General features: G+C 35.7%; 1 protein-coding gene across 1 annotated transcript in view; it reads right to left on the reverse strand.

The window, feature by feature from the left end:
* Window positions 1-8275, reverse strand: part of LOC149082602 (gonadotropin-releasing hormone II receptor-like) — a 95256-nt gene extending 86981 nt beyond the window's left edge. The window contains exon 1 of the mRNA XM_089235869.1: window positions 8169-8275. The gene's annotated coding sequence lies outside the window, so the exon portion shown is untranslated. The remainder of the gene's footprint in view (window positions 1-8168) is intronic.
* Between the last annotated feature and the right edge of the window lie 8746 nt (window positions 8276-17021).

Raw genomic sequence — 17021 nt, forward strand, 5'->3', positions numbered from 1 at the left:
GCGAACAAAGATCGCACAAAAACTCTCAGAAAAATTGGAAAGCAGAATTGAATCTTTCCAGAAGTTCATAATTGAACTGCGAAAAAGACATGGATTTGAACTGTCACAAATCGGTAATATGGACGAAACTCCAGTTACTTTCGATTTTTCAAGCAATAGAACTGTTGATGAACTCGGGGAAAAAAAAACATCTTTGTTAGAACAACTGGGCCCTAAAAAACACGATTTACGGTCGTGCTATCGTGCATGGCCGATGGAAAGAAATTGCCTCCAGTTGTGATTTTCAAAAGGAAGAAAATTCTTCCTCTTTCTCTCTCTCTCTCAGCAAATATGCATTCCTTTCAGATTTTCATTCATTTATTTATTTTTGTGAACACTTTGAACAAAGTGTTTCACCCAAGATGGTGCAGGCAATATTCATCTTTAGATATATTTTTTTCTATAATTTTACTGCTAAATTTTATGTAATTAATCACACTTTTCCCATAGGATATTTCTCCTGGAAGCCTGGAAGTTCAACTTTAAGTGCTGATTTATGATAAAAGTCACCCAAAGTTCATATTCACCATATTCTATCTCAAAACGTACATAATCCTTTAAGCCAGGGCGAAAATCCCTGAGGAGGTTATAAAAAAAATTTATACAGTGAGAAAAAGAAATCACCACAATTGCGTATGTGACATCTGAAATTGATAAGTATGTTACATTAATGTGACAAATGCGATTAAGAAAGATCGCGAAAGCCCAGGAAAAGGGCTGGATGGATGAAAAGGGTATTCTACAATGGATCCAGGAAATATGGAACAAAAGGCCCGGAGCAGTGTTCGAGAAACCGGCATTATTGGTATGGGATACGTTCAAACGTTCAAACCCCACAGAACCGATAATGTCAAAGCCGAGGCAAAGAAATCGAAAATATCATTAGCTTTTATACCAGGTGGGCTAACGTCGATTGTGAAGCCTTTAGATATGAGCATCAACAGCCTCTCAAAGACTGAGAAATTTCTGGATCGAATGGATGAGTCCCGATGATAAAGCAACTGCAAAAAGGTGGTGCCTGGAAGAAACCTGACATTGGCCTAGTGTGCCAATGGGTACACGAGGCGTGGAATTCTGTTACCACCGAAATTATCATCCGATCCTTCAAAAAGTGTTGCATCAGCAATGCGATGGACGGAACAGAAGATGATATCCTCTGAAAGTGACAATGGCGATGCCAGCGCAGATGAGGATAAAAACGAAGATGCCGCACCCCCTATGATGATATGATCGATTACGATGAGCTTGGAGACTCAAAAGAAATGGATTAAAAAGTTTGAATCATTTTCTATTGTAAATTTCCGGAAGCTATTCATTTTGCATAAAAATATAAGAATTTTTTTCCCTAAAATGCACAGATTTTTTTGGGGTCGGCTTATACACGGGTTTTCAATTTATTGCGGTTTTGGTGGTCCTGAAGTGAGGGGGTCGGCTTATATACGAGTCGGCTTATACACGAGTATATACGGTATATATTTTCCTCTGAATACTACACCCATTGTGTGTCGAAATGCATCGGAAGTTTTGCATTTTCCATGTATTTGCCTCATTCGTTGGTGATTTTTAAGTATTATTTGGCAAAGTTTATCTACTCTTCCTAACCATAATACGCCCTCTAAAATTCGGTTTCATTTGAAAAGAAAAGAAAAAAAATTTAAATCATGTTCACGCACACCAGATAGCGCAACACCTGTATCAAAAATTAAAAAAAGAATTCCCAAAGGTCATAACATAAATTTTCGTAGATTTGTTCCATAACATTTTCATAAAGTTTGGTTTATCAATGCTGGTGTAGTGCCATCTAGTAGATATAAATTGTAACTAAACTTCTTGTTCCTAAATAAAACAATAAGTTATATTATCAGTGTCCGTGTACTTCAAACCCCACTGTCACCGGAATGGTGGTGGCAGCTGAAGTAGGTTTTCTGTGGTTGCGCGAATGCGAGCCGAACTCCCCGTTAAAAAGTCTCCCCACAGAGAGGTATACAGGTATACAACGGTACAAATATTCAATCATTACACTTCAATCATAGATAGCAGCCACTGAAATTCCAAACACGACACTAGATATGCACTCAGAGATTGCTAGGTACCTGCATACACACATACGGCACAATACAATCTGTAGTAAATTGCCCACAGCGATAGGCCGGAGTTGTGGCAGAATTGAAAGAAAGAAAGTGTCTGCGCTTATTTCATCGCATGATATCTTCATTCTTTCCTGAAGTATAACTTTCTGAAATGCTTTCCGACTGTATATCAAACACACGAAGATTCTGTCGAGCTTCGACATTTCGCATCTCGTATATAAATAGGCTCATGTGAGAAAAATTTTTCAGCCTGAATCTGCGCAGTATTTTTTTTTTTTTTTTTTTTTTGTTTTGTTCGGATGACGTCTGTTTCGATCTGGACATCAATGATGATACAAGACGATAGCGAGTGAATCGCCTATAAGTGTCACTTCGCCATCGATATAAGTGTCAGATGATATCCAGGTGAATGCCGCCTTACATAACGTATTGCCCAGAGCCATACTGCCAAAACGGTAAGTGCAATTGTGTGGGAATTTATTTTTTATTTATCAGTTAATCTCGACTGCTGGGATACCTTTCAGAACTACACCAGGGGAATAGAATAGAGTGTGCTATGTTGGAATAGAATAGTGGCTATCCCGAGAGGATATCGAAAAACTTACTCTCGTACCCGAGTGGGTTAAGCACAGGGCCGTCATTTCAACTTTTTCCAGGGGGCAAAACACATGTACTCAATGTATGTATATATATATATTTGTATATATATATACCATTTTTAGAGTATTTTCAAAAGCCCCCTAAATGACGGGCCTCGTTAAGCATAACCTAGAAAATACCTCGTTTCACGGAAGCGCCACCGCCATTTATAAGGTACGCTAATGAGTTTTTTCTGATCTGCAAAGGCACGACTAGTTTCGAAGACGTATCGTATTTATTTGCACTGATTAGGGAAAGCACATCATTTTGACCGCTATATGGGCAGACAGCTCTTGTGAAAAGTGTTAAACTAGTTTACGTACTGTTTTTTGGCAACAAACTTGGGTGGTATACGGTTGAGGTACCAGAAAAATGTATCTACGAAATCAGTATCTTTTTTTTAATATTTAAAGGGGGAAAAAGATCAGTGGTTGAGCATAAGAAGTTGATAAACCTACTTAACCGCATTCGCCTTCATTCATCCGCACAACTGTTTTTCCACCTGTGGCCCGCGATCTCCGAGTGTACTTTGTAAAGTATTCATGGACCTCGAGTACTTTACAAAGTACTCGTGGATTATTTCAAGGCTCCGTGGGATCATTTCCATTTATTACCATTGCACATTTCATGCTGTTAAATTTCGATTGGTGTATTTACTTCAGTTTTTTATGATATGCGAATTATAAAAAACAGACCGTTTAGAATTTCATGTGGGGCGCTGAAATTGACCTTCGCTACGGGGGGTCCGTCCATTGACTTTCATCACTGGGGTCCGCGATATCAAAAAAAATGTTTGGAAACACCGGCCTACACAAAGACGCCTATGCAGTATAACAGAGCTGACTTTCTTATACTGTAAGTGCTAAATCTGTGAACGAAAAAACTGGTGTGCCGCTCCAAGTAAGGCCTTATCAAAAGAAGAAAAAGAGCAGTGTAGGAAGCGAAATGTGGCGTCAGTATTATCACTATAGCCAACCGCTGTTCCCATCTGAATTTTTTTAGTGATTAGACGTCACTTTGACAAAAACCGGTTTTGCCACTCCTAGATGGAGGATGATGATTCCGACCGGTAATCTATACGCCTCAGGAATCGGCTTTAGCGGAAATACTGACGTCACACTCTTGTTCGAAAATGGCGAATGACTCAGCCTGATATTTCAAGGAGCTATAGCTTATGCGATCTTATACACTGCCTATATATACAGTAGGACCTCCCAAATCCTGACTTCTTGGGACCCAGGTGATTCCGGATTACGGAATCTTCCGTATTATAAATTCAATTTTGTTCATTTTTCTGTGTCCATATAACGGATCCATCCGGATTATGGGTGTTCGGATACGAAAAGTCCTACTGTTTTCTCCTGATATTTTCTGTACTCTTTTCCAGACTTTATTTTTTTTTCCTCATCGAACCGTGCCCTCAACGTTTCTCTTGTCAGATGATCTTTACTCTAGAATACAGCAAAAACCCTGTTTTACGGACATTTGCGGGACCAAAAAATTCGTCCGTGAAAGATGGGGTGACCATATCCGGGGGGAAATCCTATTCAAAGTGCAACACACAGTATTCACAACACAATAATTTAAATGGTTCTTTATTTGAAAATGAATGAAATCACGTGACAATATAATACGTCATGTCGTTTAAAAACATGAAAGCACATAATTATAGCACAGATAGGCAATTAAATTTTTTGAAGAAATATTATACAAAATTTCCAGACTGAATCTATTGAAAAAACTGTTAAATCGATGAGATTCTTACGAGTCAAGTATTTCAACTCCTTCAAAATATTATTCAAGCTGCGAGATGTCTTTCCACCATTGTGTTTACGAAAAATATTAATTTAATTCGACCAGTACTTTAAAATAGACACCTGAATAGTTTTTGACACTACTTTCTTGCTACTCACACTCTACTTCTTTCATATAGTCTTCTTCTTCAGATGACTCTAATATTGCTAATTTCTTAAATGATGTCTGGATATTTCCGTGGAATGATCTATTCTCACATTATCATCTGTGGGAGTATTCTAAATTGACACTAGAGCTGACTAACATTAACAAGCCGAAATTTTAGCCATAAAGTGTATCAAATATTATAAACGTGCTGCCATCTAGTGAGCATAATTGGAACCAAAATTTCAACTGTTTGTGTCCGTGAAGGAATTTTAGTTCAATAGAACGAATGACGAAAATAGTCTCCGTGACCGTAGCTAAGGGCAACCGTGAAGCAGGGGTTGGAAATACATTGTTTAAATAGAATTTTGACGGGATATTTTTATGTGGCCGTAAAACAAGGGTGACCGTTAAAAGGGGTTTTACTGTACTGATTATTATATCGCTAACACTGGAGGTGAGAGCCAGGGAGAAAAGAAAAAAATATAACGCAACGTAAAAAGTAAAAGATGCTCACACGAACGGTTTTGGAAACGAATTCCGTTACCAGCGCAAAATCGCGATGACGAAACGGAAAGAAAAGAGGAGAGATAAACTGTAAAGAACTTTTTTGAAGTACAGTAGCCACCGCTTATAAGAATCAAATCGGCAAAACGAAAACCAAACGCTGTTTCAACATAGGAAAATCATCGTTATAAGAATCATATTTCCACTTAAGAGAATCAAAATAAGTTTTTTTTTCTCTTTCAAAAACTGCCACCGTTCATCTCAGTAGTGAGAAGTTGTAGAATATTTTTGATTATACACACGGATTTTGGAGGACCCCTTATTGTCACACGTAATAAAACCATCCCATATTGACTGTTGCCGCCCCCCCCCCCAAACGGTAAAGATTACAGCTTTGTAGTAAAGTGAGCTTCCTTCCATGAATGACTTATTCGCAAGAGGTTTATGGTAAGAAAAAAAACAACACTGGTCTTTTGTCAAAGAAGTCACTGATAAGTTCATTCAATAAGAAATTAATAAGGTTTTTTTCTTCGGTTTTTAATTTAAAAACTTCATAATGTCGCCTGAATGCCAGCCTCCCAAACCCCCACTACCCTTTGCGCACTTCAACGGTAACTAGAAGAGTAACCGCAAAAAATTTCCGGATTCTATATAAGATTCAATCGCTTGCTTATAAAAATCAAAATTGCTGAACTAAACGTAATTCGTATAAGCGGCGGCTACTGCACTTCTTCTAGCTACTTCAACTACGAGATACCACGCTCTTATATGATAAGCGGTAAACCATGCAGGTTTCAGATTCCTCCTACATCCATCAGATCATAATAAGCATCGAACATTCACTCTAGAACCAAAATTTTCTTATTTCACGTTTATGCGGGACTCTGTATCTTGTATATTTAAAACACCTAATTAGTTATCAGAAAATAAAATAATTTTCGCATCAAAGTTGATCTAAGAAAAAAAGGATGTGCTAATCCTGAGCCGTAAACTAAAGCAAATATTTCATTTCTCTAGGCTTTGTTTGCGTCACAAAATTTCCCGGGCACTTAGCGTAGGCGTCGACGTCAAGCTTATGCTATTTTCTATCGAGTGGATCAATTGAAAAAGGACGTGTTATAATCCAGGAAAAATCACAAAAAATATAGTCGGTAAAAATAATTTACAGCGATTTAAAAAAAAATATATAAATTTATTATAAATATTAAAAATATTTATGCATATTGATAATGGAAGGAAATATTCAGGAAATTCGAATATATGAGCGCAAATTTTTGAATATGGAAAATATAATGCAATAATTAAAAAAAAACAATAATTCAGTTGGTATTCTTTGACATTAATGCATTTATGTCGCATTATGAAACTGTTGAAAAACGTTCGAAAATTCAATAATTATGCATGATGAAAGACTAATTGATATCGTTACGAAAATATTAAATGCTTATCGGATACATTTAACATAATAGTGTAAAACCTCGCTTTTGCGGTCACCGGCGGGGAAAAAAAACTTCGTTTGTAAAAGAGGGGAGTGATTGTTAATCAGGGGTTAGAAATGTATACTTTTACTATATAAGAGAATTTTATTATTTGGCCGTTAAGGATGGGTGCATCTGAGGGGTGTCCTTAAGAGGGGGTTTTACTGTGAAATATTTAATTCATTCGGAAATAATCGCAATTTCAATAACATTAGTTCGACGTTATGAAACTGGTGTTTTATTGCACAAATTTTATATTTATTTATTGAATATGAAATGTATTTTGAATTTATGAGATCATATAAATTATATGCGCTAAACTTGCATTCAACGCGTCAATTGAATTCGAAACGTTTATGTTACATTTTCTACACCTGCGTATAGACCCAATAATTGCATTTACCTCTAAAATTGCATCTTCTTTCATATCCTATCACTTATTTCAGGCGGTTTGGAAAAAGTAGGTTATATGTGTGTGTGTCCGTATAGCTATTTCAACCCCCGATGAAAAAGAGACGGAAGTTGTTCTTTAGTAGGACATGTTACAAATTTCTCCCAGGGATATTTTATTTGTCCGCAAAACAAGAGTGGCCTTTATGTGTGTGAGGGATTTCATAGATTTCATAATCACAAAAATAATAATTTCTATAATTATCACGTTCAGCAATGAATGAAAAAATATATAAAACTTCTATAACAAAAACCTTTTATCTTTGAAATATATGGTTATAAAAATGTCTAAAAAAAATAAAAAATAAATAAATTGGTGTTAAGTATTCGTGTATCACACACACACAAATTCATATATTTATTTGTATAATATATTCATAAAATTATTTTCATAAGCATCACTCAATGAATAAAAAATAATAACTATAATTTCTATAATAAAAATATTTCATCATCATATTTCTGTATGCCAGAGGTAAACGGCACTATCTCCATTTTTGTAAATATATTGGAACAACGCTATTAATTCTCTGTGCTTTCATAACTTTCATAACATCAAACAGACGTATCAGACGTATAGAACACTAAGTCCTCTTTCAATAAATATCCTCTTCGCTCCAGAAGCACACATACGTGTACTTTCAGTTTTAAATGTTTTTAATGGTTTTAATGATTTTTTTTTTCAAGTTATGACTTGGCGGAAACAGGGGTATCTAACTCAAATGGTCGTAGTAAACATATCGACCCAAATTAATTAATTAAATAAGAAATTATCATTTTTTTTCTTTTTAAAGGGTACTTTTACATTTACTAAACATTAAACTAACCCTTTCTTTTTTGAATGATTAGTTTTGGTTCAGTTTTGAAAAGGATACAGCGCTATTCACTTTACAAAACAAGCGAAGCTGTATAGAAAGAATGGCAGACTCAAAAATAGACAAAGTGAACATTTAAACTGCTCTGCCTGTGAAGTTTCCGTTTTGTGGCATGCTGTGTGCTTTATCTCCGGCAAAACGTTTTATTTCACGAACAAAACAAACCACAAAACTTTATTTAAAATACTTACGAAAACTTTAGGAATCTACGACACGGTATATAACCATCCTTCCACTACGGCAACGAACATGATAAAGTTCCAGAGAAACAGGTGGACATCGATTGTGGAGCAGCAGCAGCAGCAGCGCCGATACCTTGAAGAACTTTAATGTGGAGAATGGATCAGAAGCCGGCGGAAACAAGTCAATGAGTAAACGATTCCTCTTTTGAGGATTCGAAAAGGAGGCAAAAGGTATACCGTTGTAGAAAATTGAACTGATGCGCCCTCTACAAAGCGCTGTATCCCGAATTTTCCAGAAACTCACGGTGAAAAAATAAAGGAAGAAAGTAATAGATTCGAAAGTACAAAAAAAAAGTGAAGAAGGCAAGTACCAACTATCTGCAAGAATTCGTTTTTATTCACTAGAGGAAAATAGAAAAACAAAGTTAAGGGAGTATTGAAATGAAAGTAAACAAAAGTTGCTTTGAGACTTTCATGTGCGTGGGTGGGAACATATTTTATATTCATTATTTCTGAGATTTTTCACACAAGGGTATTTGCGTATTATCATCTGAATACTTTTGAATATACCCTGTGGATATAATATACACTACACACAAATCATTTTCTTAAAAGTGTATAATAATCTTTTGAAATAATAAAAATGATTGAAATTTGTTTCCATTAAACGTTGGAAATCTGATAATAATAGCAAATATTTGAAAATAAATTTTATTTAGGTTTTTTCCCCTCATATATCATGTATGTATAAGCTTGCATATACATTCAATTTGAATATAACTTTCAAAACAGTAGTTTTTATACAGCGTGATAAAAGGCCAGTTTGAGCCAGAGAATATGATGCGAATTTGTTTTACATGAATGTTGCAGAACTGAGAGAGAGGGGAGAGGGGGGAGGAGGGGAAGGGGAGAGGGAAAGGGAGGGGTGAGGGGAGAGAAGGGGGGGGGAGAGAGGGGAAGGGGGGGAGAGGTAAAGGGAGAGAAGGGGAGGGAGGGAGGGAGAGCTCCCGCTTTGCTTATAATACACATAGACACCATTTCTTGAGAGCATGGTGATATTTTCTAATGATTGAATATGATGTAAATTTGTTTAACATGAATTTTATGAAATGGGTAATAATAATGATAGTAAAAATGGTGTTTAAAAAATTATCCATTTAAAAACATTTTCTATCATTATTTTTTTACATATATGTGTATATATTATAAAACTCCATTATTTTCTGTAATCAATTTTTATATTTCTTCCTCTTTGATATTTTAAATCTTCCACATTTTAAAAGACATTAGGATGTTTCACAAAAAAGTTCTGATGAAATACTTCAAAAATGAGTAAAATTTAAATGTACAGGGGTGTATATGTAGCCCAGTGCCCTTGCCACCACTGGCGAACAGTTGATCTTACAGGTATACTTCCAAATACGTCATTGGTTTTGCAAGGGCTTGTGTAGTTATTGAAAATGAACTTTATATTTGTTCACCCTGTACTAAAAGAAATCCAGTTATGAAGGTGTTGCCCCGTCTGTGAGACCGATAAAAAATCTACTTTTCTAAGTACAGTGTTTGCGGAGATATTTGAATTCAAAAACGTGGAAAAAAAATGTGGGAAAAGACCAAATAAAGTCGCGGAAAACGCTCATTCCCCTAATTTACGTGGTTATTTCCCAAGTTCTTTCCGAATTTTTAAACTCAAATATCACAACGAATCAATATTCGTTGAGCACTTTGAAACCGGAACTTTTCGATGGGATCAGGAGAAACAAGGCAACAACTTTATAATTTGGTTTTTAAGCACAGGGTGTCCATATATGAAGATTTTTTTTTTAATTCCAATTACTATACAACTCCTTCCAATATGAATTTTGAATCGGGGTCAGTCTCATTCTTCTATAATTTTTAGAAATCTTAATCTACTTCCTTTACGCTATAATGCTCTTTTTCGTATTATTCTTTTCTTAAACCGTAATAAAGGCTTAAAAGATAATGTTTCTGATCGAAGACCTCATGTGATTTTCCGTATTCCTACTTTAGGAAAGAAATTTTTCGTAAATATTATTATTATTTAGCTCCGAAATTGTATAATTCACTACCACTAGAAATACAAAATATACCCACACACGCGGCATTTAAAAAATCATTATTCAAATCATTAATTTCAATAGACGATGTAGACTCTTATTTTGCCATTTAGGAGGAGCAATAAAATTTATTCAATTTAGCTTTGCCATTATGTGTATTTTTTCAATTAAAAAATTTTTTTGTGTTTGTGTCTATGTATGTGCGAGTTTCTTTTTTGTTTTCATATATTTTTTATCTAATGTTTTGTTTTATTTTACATTTCTCACCATGCATTAAGAACTTTGTCTTTTTTGTGTTGTGTATGCTTTTTCGTTCTTGATTTTTTATCTTTACGTATTTTTTTATTTGACAGTGATAATTTTGTCTCTTTTATGTTGTATATGTGTCTCTTTTTTTGTTTTATGTTTCTGTTCATTTCGTATGCTTTATATATTTTATTAATTAATTATCATGTAAATTTTCAATCATGGCATCACAGCCTCTGGATGATAAATACGTTTTTTTAAACTAATCTAAATCTCTGTATGTTGGAAATGAATAAATTTGATTTGATTTGATGAAAGACGTATACAGGGTGTCCTGTAAGTGCTAATGTGGCCTTTATCTCATCAACCGTCCGTTCAAAATTTACCTTGTACCAGCTTTGAGTGTGGAAATATAGCGAGTCACAAAATAAATCCGCATTTTTATGTAGCCCACTTGTCCTCTTACTTCCAATTAAAATGTTGTTGCCATTTATTTTCCGAGTCCAACAACGAGATTCCATGTTTTTAATTGAAATATTCGCTGAGATATTCGAATTCAAAAATCGTAGAAAAGTTTGGATAAATAAGGAAAAGAAGCGTTTTGCGTTCGTTTTTACTGGTCTCTGGTACATTTCCTTCGGTTTTTGAATTCAAATATCTCGGCGAATGTTGCGCTGAGAAACATGGATTTTTTCCGTTGGCCTCAGGAGATACAGGACAACAACTTTCTAACTAAAAGTTAGAAAATAAGGGGGATCGTATAAAAAAAAAAAATCAGAATTTTTTACTTTGTGACACACTGTATCTTCACTTTCGAAATTGGTACAGGGTATTTTATGAATGTCTTTTGAGCATTTTTTAAACTTGAATCATGCTTTTACGACGAACGGTTGATGAGATAAAGGCCGCATTAGCACTAACAAGACCCGTGTATGTGAGGTCTACACGTTATTTGGATATCTTTTCTTAATTGGATGTGCGCCTCTAGGCAGAACGGTTCGCCATTATTTTCTGGAAAGGGACTATACACCGCTATATTAACCTTTTAAGCGGCACAGTTGACATCACAGTTGCCCCCTTCAAAATGTCATGTACAGGGAGGGCAAAAATTCCGTAGAAAATTTAAAAACTCATAAAACATGGAAAAGTAACCGAAAGAAACAACGGTTTGCAGGGTTAGCATCAGTATGTCACGGAAATGTTTAAGACATGAAAAAACTCTATAAAGCATATCTCAAAAACTTGCTATTTTCCGTTAATTCTCACGAAATTAATTCTTTGAGACAACTAATATCTGAAACTATGAGGATGCTATACAGGGTGGGCAAAAAGTCCGTAGAAACTATAAAACTTAATAAAAACCGGAAAAAATAACCGAAATAAAAAACGGTTTACAGGGTTAGGATTCCCGCTATGTCGCGGGAATTTTTTTAGGACAAGGAAAAAAAAAACTAAAAAAACAGCCGATAGGTGGCGTTGACGATACACACGTCAAAGAAAAGATACGTAAATAACGAACAGAATGTCTCCAAATCATTTATTACAGCAGTATGTGTTCCACATGTCCACACCCACAGGGGATAATACATTGCAGGCGAGTCACAAACCCAGGAACAGCAGAATGCAGCAGATCCACATACACGGTTTACAACGGTGAACTGGTTGTGGATTAGGAGCGCAAGCTCTTATAACCGTGTCATTTGCATATTTCTACCGAAATCGCCCGTACCAGCGCTACCTATCGGCTGTTTTTGAGTTATCTTCATCCCGTCTTAAAAAAAAATTCCGTGACCTAGCGACGCTAACCCTGCAAACCATTTTTTCTGTTATTTTTCCGGTTTTTATTTGTATTTAAAATTTCTAGACCTTTTTTCCCAACCTGTATATATATATTTTTTGAAGTAGACTTTCTTCCGATTATCCGCAGGTGCAAAATAACGGATTTAGGAAAATGCATGGCAAAACCTGACCCGCTCCTGGTGGCATACACCTGGTTCTGGGGATCCGGCGCATGGCAGGCTTGACGAAATCGCTACTTGCGATACTAGGTCAAATTCAAGTAGACCAAGTTTTTTCCCCGTCGTGATAGTACAATGTTTGCATCATCCCGAGATCTATAGCATAACTTATAATTTACAAATATTTACAGTGGTATAAGGGAAAAATATTTCCTTTTTGAGAAATAAACTACAAAATGGCTTGCCAATGCTAAAATAAGAGGCTTTTTAGGGGGCGAGATATCTCGTCAGTGCCGCTAAGAGGATTAACAGAAATCATTTTTTGGGAATACATAATGTATAAAATGAAGATTGATAAATGATTGTCAAATCGAGTGAAAAGCAATAATAAAATATGTTTAATATGCATGCACGTATCGTCTCCCTTATGCCAGAAACATAAATATGCAAATCTCGAAAACTTGGGAAATGACGTTTTAATGTTATTTTATTAATATGTTTAATATTATTGGGGTTTCTGGAAAAGCATAGATAACAAATACGCTATTCAACCAGATAAGGGCCATTCGAGTATTACATCAGCACCGATGCTGGGGGGGAATGGGTATTTCGGGTTTGCTGACTTTTTGATGACAAAGGGAGAAGTGGGAAGGGGGGTAATGATGCTTACGTCATCGACCACCCTTAAAAAAATATGAAATATTCTTAATGGCATATTTATTGAGAAGGTCAAAAACTAGAAAAAAACCTTTCCTCTAGTTTGCGGGCACCTGAACTAACATCCTCCTCCCCCCATTGATAAGGCTTTTTTTCTTTATAGCAGCCATCTTGCCATTCACTGATCAAAATCCGCGGAATTTAGAGAACCCATGATGAAGAAGACGAGAGCTCAATGCTCCCCCCGTACTTTGTCCGAACTAGCGACGGCAATCTCTCCTTTAATTAACTCTCAACTTAAACCAGTGATTTATAAACTTAAAACACGCAAGCTAAAAATATAGTGTGTTCTGCCCATAATCATGTGAAAAATAATTCCCGTGCATTTATACCAATGCTCACAACAGAAGTGCCAGATGATTTGGTCAGATTCACTATCTTTTATTTTCGAACAGCACTATCAGTCAGGCATCCGCAGGATTGACCTTCAGGGGAGGGAGCGCGAAGGTCTTAAGGGTGGGTCGAAATGAATTTCTTAAAGAGAAATTCCAAGTTTTTAGAATTCAAATAACACTAAAATTAGCATAAGTGACTATAACAACCAGGTGTACGCAGAAGTGCCCCCCCCCCAAGACGGTCAAAAATGAGAAAAAAATTAATATTTCGCCAAAAAATTAATGTATGGAAAGAATTACCTTTTATGTGATATTTTAACAATTTCTATCAATTTAAATGCTTTTTGAAGAGTAGCAACTCAAAATAATTTCTCGGAAAAAAACTTTGTAGCCCCCCCTTCGAAAGGTCAATCTTGTGTACGCCCCTGATAAGAACGTATGAAACTATTTTCTTTAGTTGTTTTAATTTTTTTAACTATTTTTTTGCATCAAAAATGAAATTTTGAATTTTGAAATTTTGCATCAAAAAGAATTTTTGAATGTCTGGGGGGAGGCGTAGGTGGCTCGTGCACCCCCTATTCCCCGCGTATGTCTCTGATTCCAATATGCGTTAGGAGGTGGGGGAAAGAGCTGACGAAATTTTGCTGATAAGGGGAGGAAGTGGGGGTCAGAATATTGCTGGCTTTCTGCTGACGGCGGAGGGGGGGGGAAAGTAAAAAATTAGTTAAAATCTATTTTTAACCCCTTTTTGAAGATATGAAATAGTCTAAGCTGCTGACGAAATTTTGCTGACGGGGGGAGGGGGGGGGGTGTCAAAAATGACTGAAAATCTGCTTACGTAATACTTGAATGGTCCCTTATGTAACATTTAGTTTAGTACGCGACCGCTGAGGCTACGTGCCCTGTGTGACGAAGATAAATATCATCGTGGCTGAGATAAATGCCATCTAGGCCGCGCAGGGGACGACACAGCTGAATCTTCCTACTTTTAATAAATCGCTATTTAGGGTGTTTGGGGCCATTCAAGTATTACGTAAGCAGTTTTTCAGCCATTTTTGACCCCCTCCCCCTTCCCTTGTCAGCAAAAGTCAGCAAAACACTGACCCCCCCCCCTTGCCCCCATTCCCCCATCAGCAAAATTTCATCAGCAGCTTAGAATATTTCATATCTTCAAAAAGTCAGCAAATCGGACCCCCCCGTCAATGCTGACGTAATACTTGAATGACCCCTTTCGTAAAAAAGAAAGATCGAATAAAATGAATTGCGTCAAAAATATATAGGGTGTCCCGGAAGTCCTTATTTGGTCTTTATCTCATCATCTGTTTGTCGTACACAGGTATGGTTCTAATTTAAAAAATAATCTCAAATCGCGTTCACAAGAACCACCCTGTACCAGTTTCGAGAATGAAAATTCAGTGTATCATAAAATTAAAAAATCTGAATTTTTACACGTTTCCTTTAACTAAATTCCAAGTTTGTTGCACTGTCTCAACGGATGTCACATCAGCGTGTGAAGGCGGCTGTGTCAGACGGTGAAGTGGAATTGTCCAAGTCTAAAGCGCTGGCCGGTCTCCCTAGTCAGCTGGTGGTGAGGATGTATAGATAGAAAATCGGGTTAAGTAGTAATCGGGTGGGAGAGGGATTTATGAAATAAAGGAAAGTACTTCAATTTTCGACCACCAAGTGAAAAAGTGACATTTTTGTTATTGAATTTTGCATTTTCGCATGGTAACATATAACGTATATATGGAGTTTTATTGGAATACGTCCACCAGAAAGGGTGCTACGTAGGTCTTAGCGGTTCAGTAGTAACTGCTCAGATCAATGTAGCACCCGTCAGTATACTGACACTACTTCAACCCGTTCCGGAGGACGTATTCTACTGAAACTTGGTATATATGCTATATGGAACATGGCCAAGTGTAAAATTCAATAAAAAAGCGCTATTTTTTCACCTGGTGGTTGAAAATTCAAGTACTTTTTTTATTTTATAAATCTCTCTCCCATGGTCTCACTAAGATAACCTAAAAAATTTAATACATTAAAGAATAACATAATGTACGCATTAGAACTTATAGAACATCCTGTATAATTCAAGTATACTTTATAAACAGAACAAGTTTAATGGGGATGCATTGTATAAAATTAAACGATCAGGTGGAGTTTGAAGCAATAAATCAGTCCATTTTAATAAGAATGCGCCTATGCTATTGACACAAAACCTGTGAAAAAATGAAGATCAAAGTCATCTCGAAGTGTCTTGAATGTCATTCAATCCTGTTCCTCTGTTTATACATGGAATTTCCTGTTGGAGTGTTTACTTATTTTACTTCTCTTTGTTGACCTTCTCTTGAAATTAATCTATTCGCTAAATTGCAAATGAAACTTAGGTAAATAAGGAAATGTACGATTTTTATTGAATTTTATTCAATGTACGATTGTAATTTACGAAAAGAGATTGAGTCGAATATAATATAGTAAAAAAAGAAATTAAAAATAGAATTCAGTAAACAAGAAGCATGTAACAGTTAAACTGAAATCGTTAGAAAAGTTTGTACACAGTCCACGCCACTTAACCCCCTTTTTAAGCTCTTGATAATAATTTCCCACTATTGAAAATTAAAGTAATTATTGTATGAAATTCATTATTTTTTCTGGTGAAGTTGTATGAAGTTTGGAATGTTGCTCATAGATATATCTATATATATAGAGAGAGATGCCATTTATTGATATAAGATATCTATTTCCAGTCTATAATGAAAGATTTTTAATAAAAGTGGGAAATATTTGTATATGGTTCGCTCGCTACCGGTACGAAACTGGGTATTATTGTTCTGTGGCGTTCGCGGTCAAATTATCCTTGTTAAGAAAAACAGTGACTTATTTAACAGGTATGTAACAAATTTCATTGTAATCCAATGTGTAATTTGGTATTTAAAATTTCTTGATGACGTCAAAAATTTTGCTCAAGAAAGAGTTTTAAAATAATAATGACATTTTTAATTCTTCATTCTTAATTTTTCTCTATTTTTTGTCAGCAATGCGTCACAATTTATGAATGTTTTGATTTATTTCGAATTATTGAAAGCGTGAACCTTATGAATAGCCCTTTTTATTTTGTTCAAATGTTATGGCAAAGATGTTATAGGCAGTAATTTCCTTTATCATTGCATGCTTAGATCCTCTCGAAAGCCATCTATCAGCAAGTAATAGAGTAATAGGAAAATTTAGCTCCATGAAGAGAAAGTCAAACTGAAAACAAGTTCATTTATATGTGACCTCTATCTATTTATTATAAACCCATAAGTCACAGTTCCTTTCAATTTTAGCAAATGAATTGGTAAGCACATTTTGCAGCAAAAAACGCTCTGGTTACGTACCCTTACATGGGATTTGTAAGAAGAGGAAATAATCCTGATGCGCGCCTGTGATGGAAAATAAATTGCGTCTTTCAAATATAGGATCACATATTCGAATTTATAAATACGGTTGCTGTGCATTCTGCAGCACAAAGGCCAAACAAAAAAA

Source organism: Pholcus phalangioides, unplaced genomic scaffold (assembly GCF_987345545.1).
Source record: "Pholcus phalangioides strain wild (caught in Gottingen) unplaced genomic scaffold, Ppha-v1.0 ptg000009l_1, whole genome shotgun sequence".
Taxonomy (NCBI): domain Eukaryota; kingdom Metazoa; phylum Arthropoda; class Arachnida; order Araneae; family Pholcidae; genus Pholcus; species Pholcus phalangioides.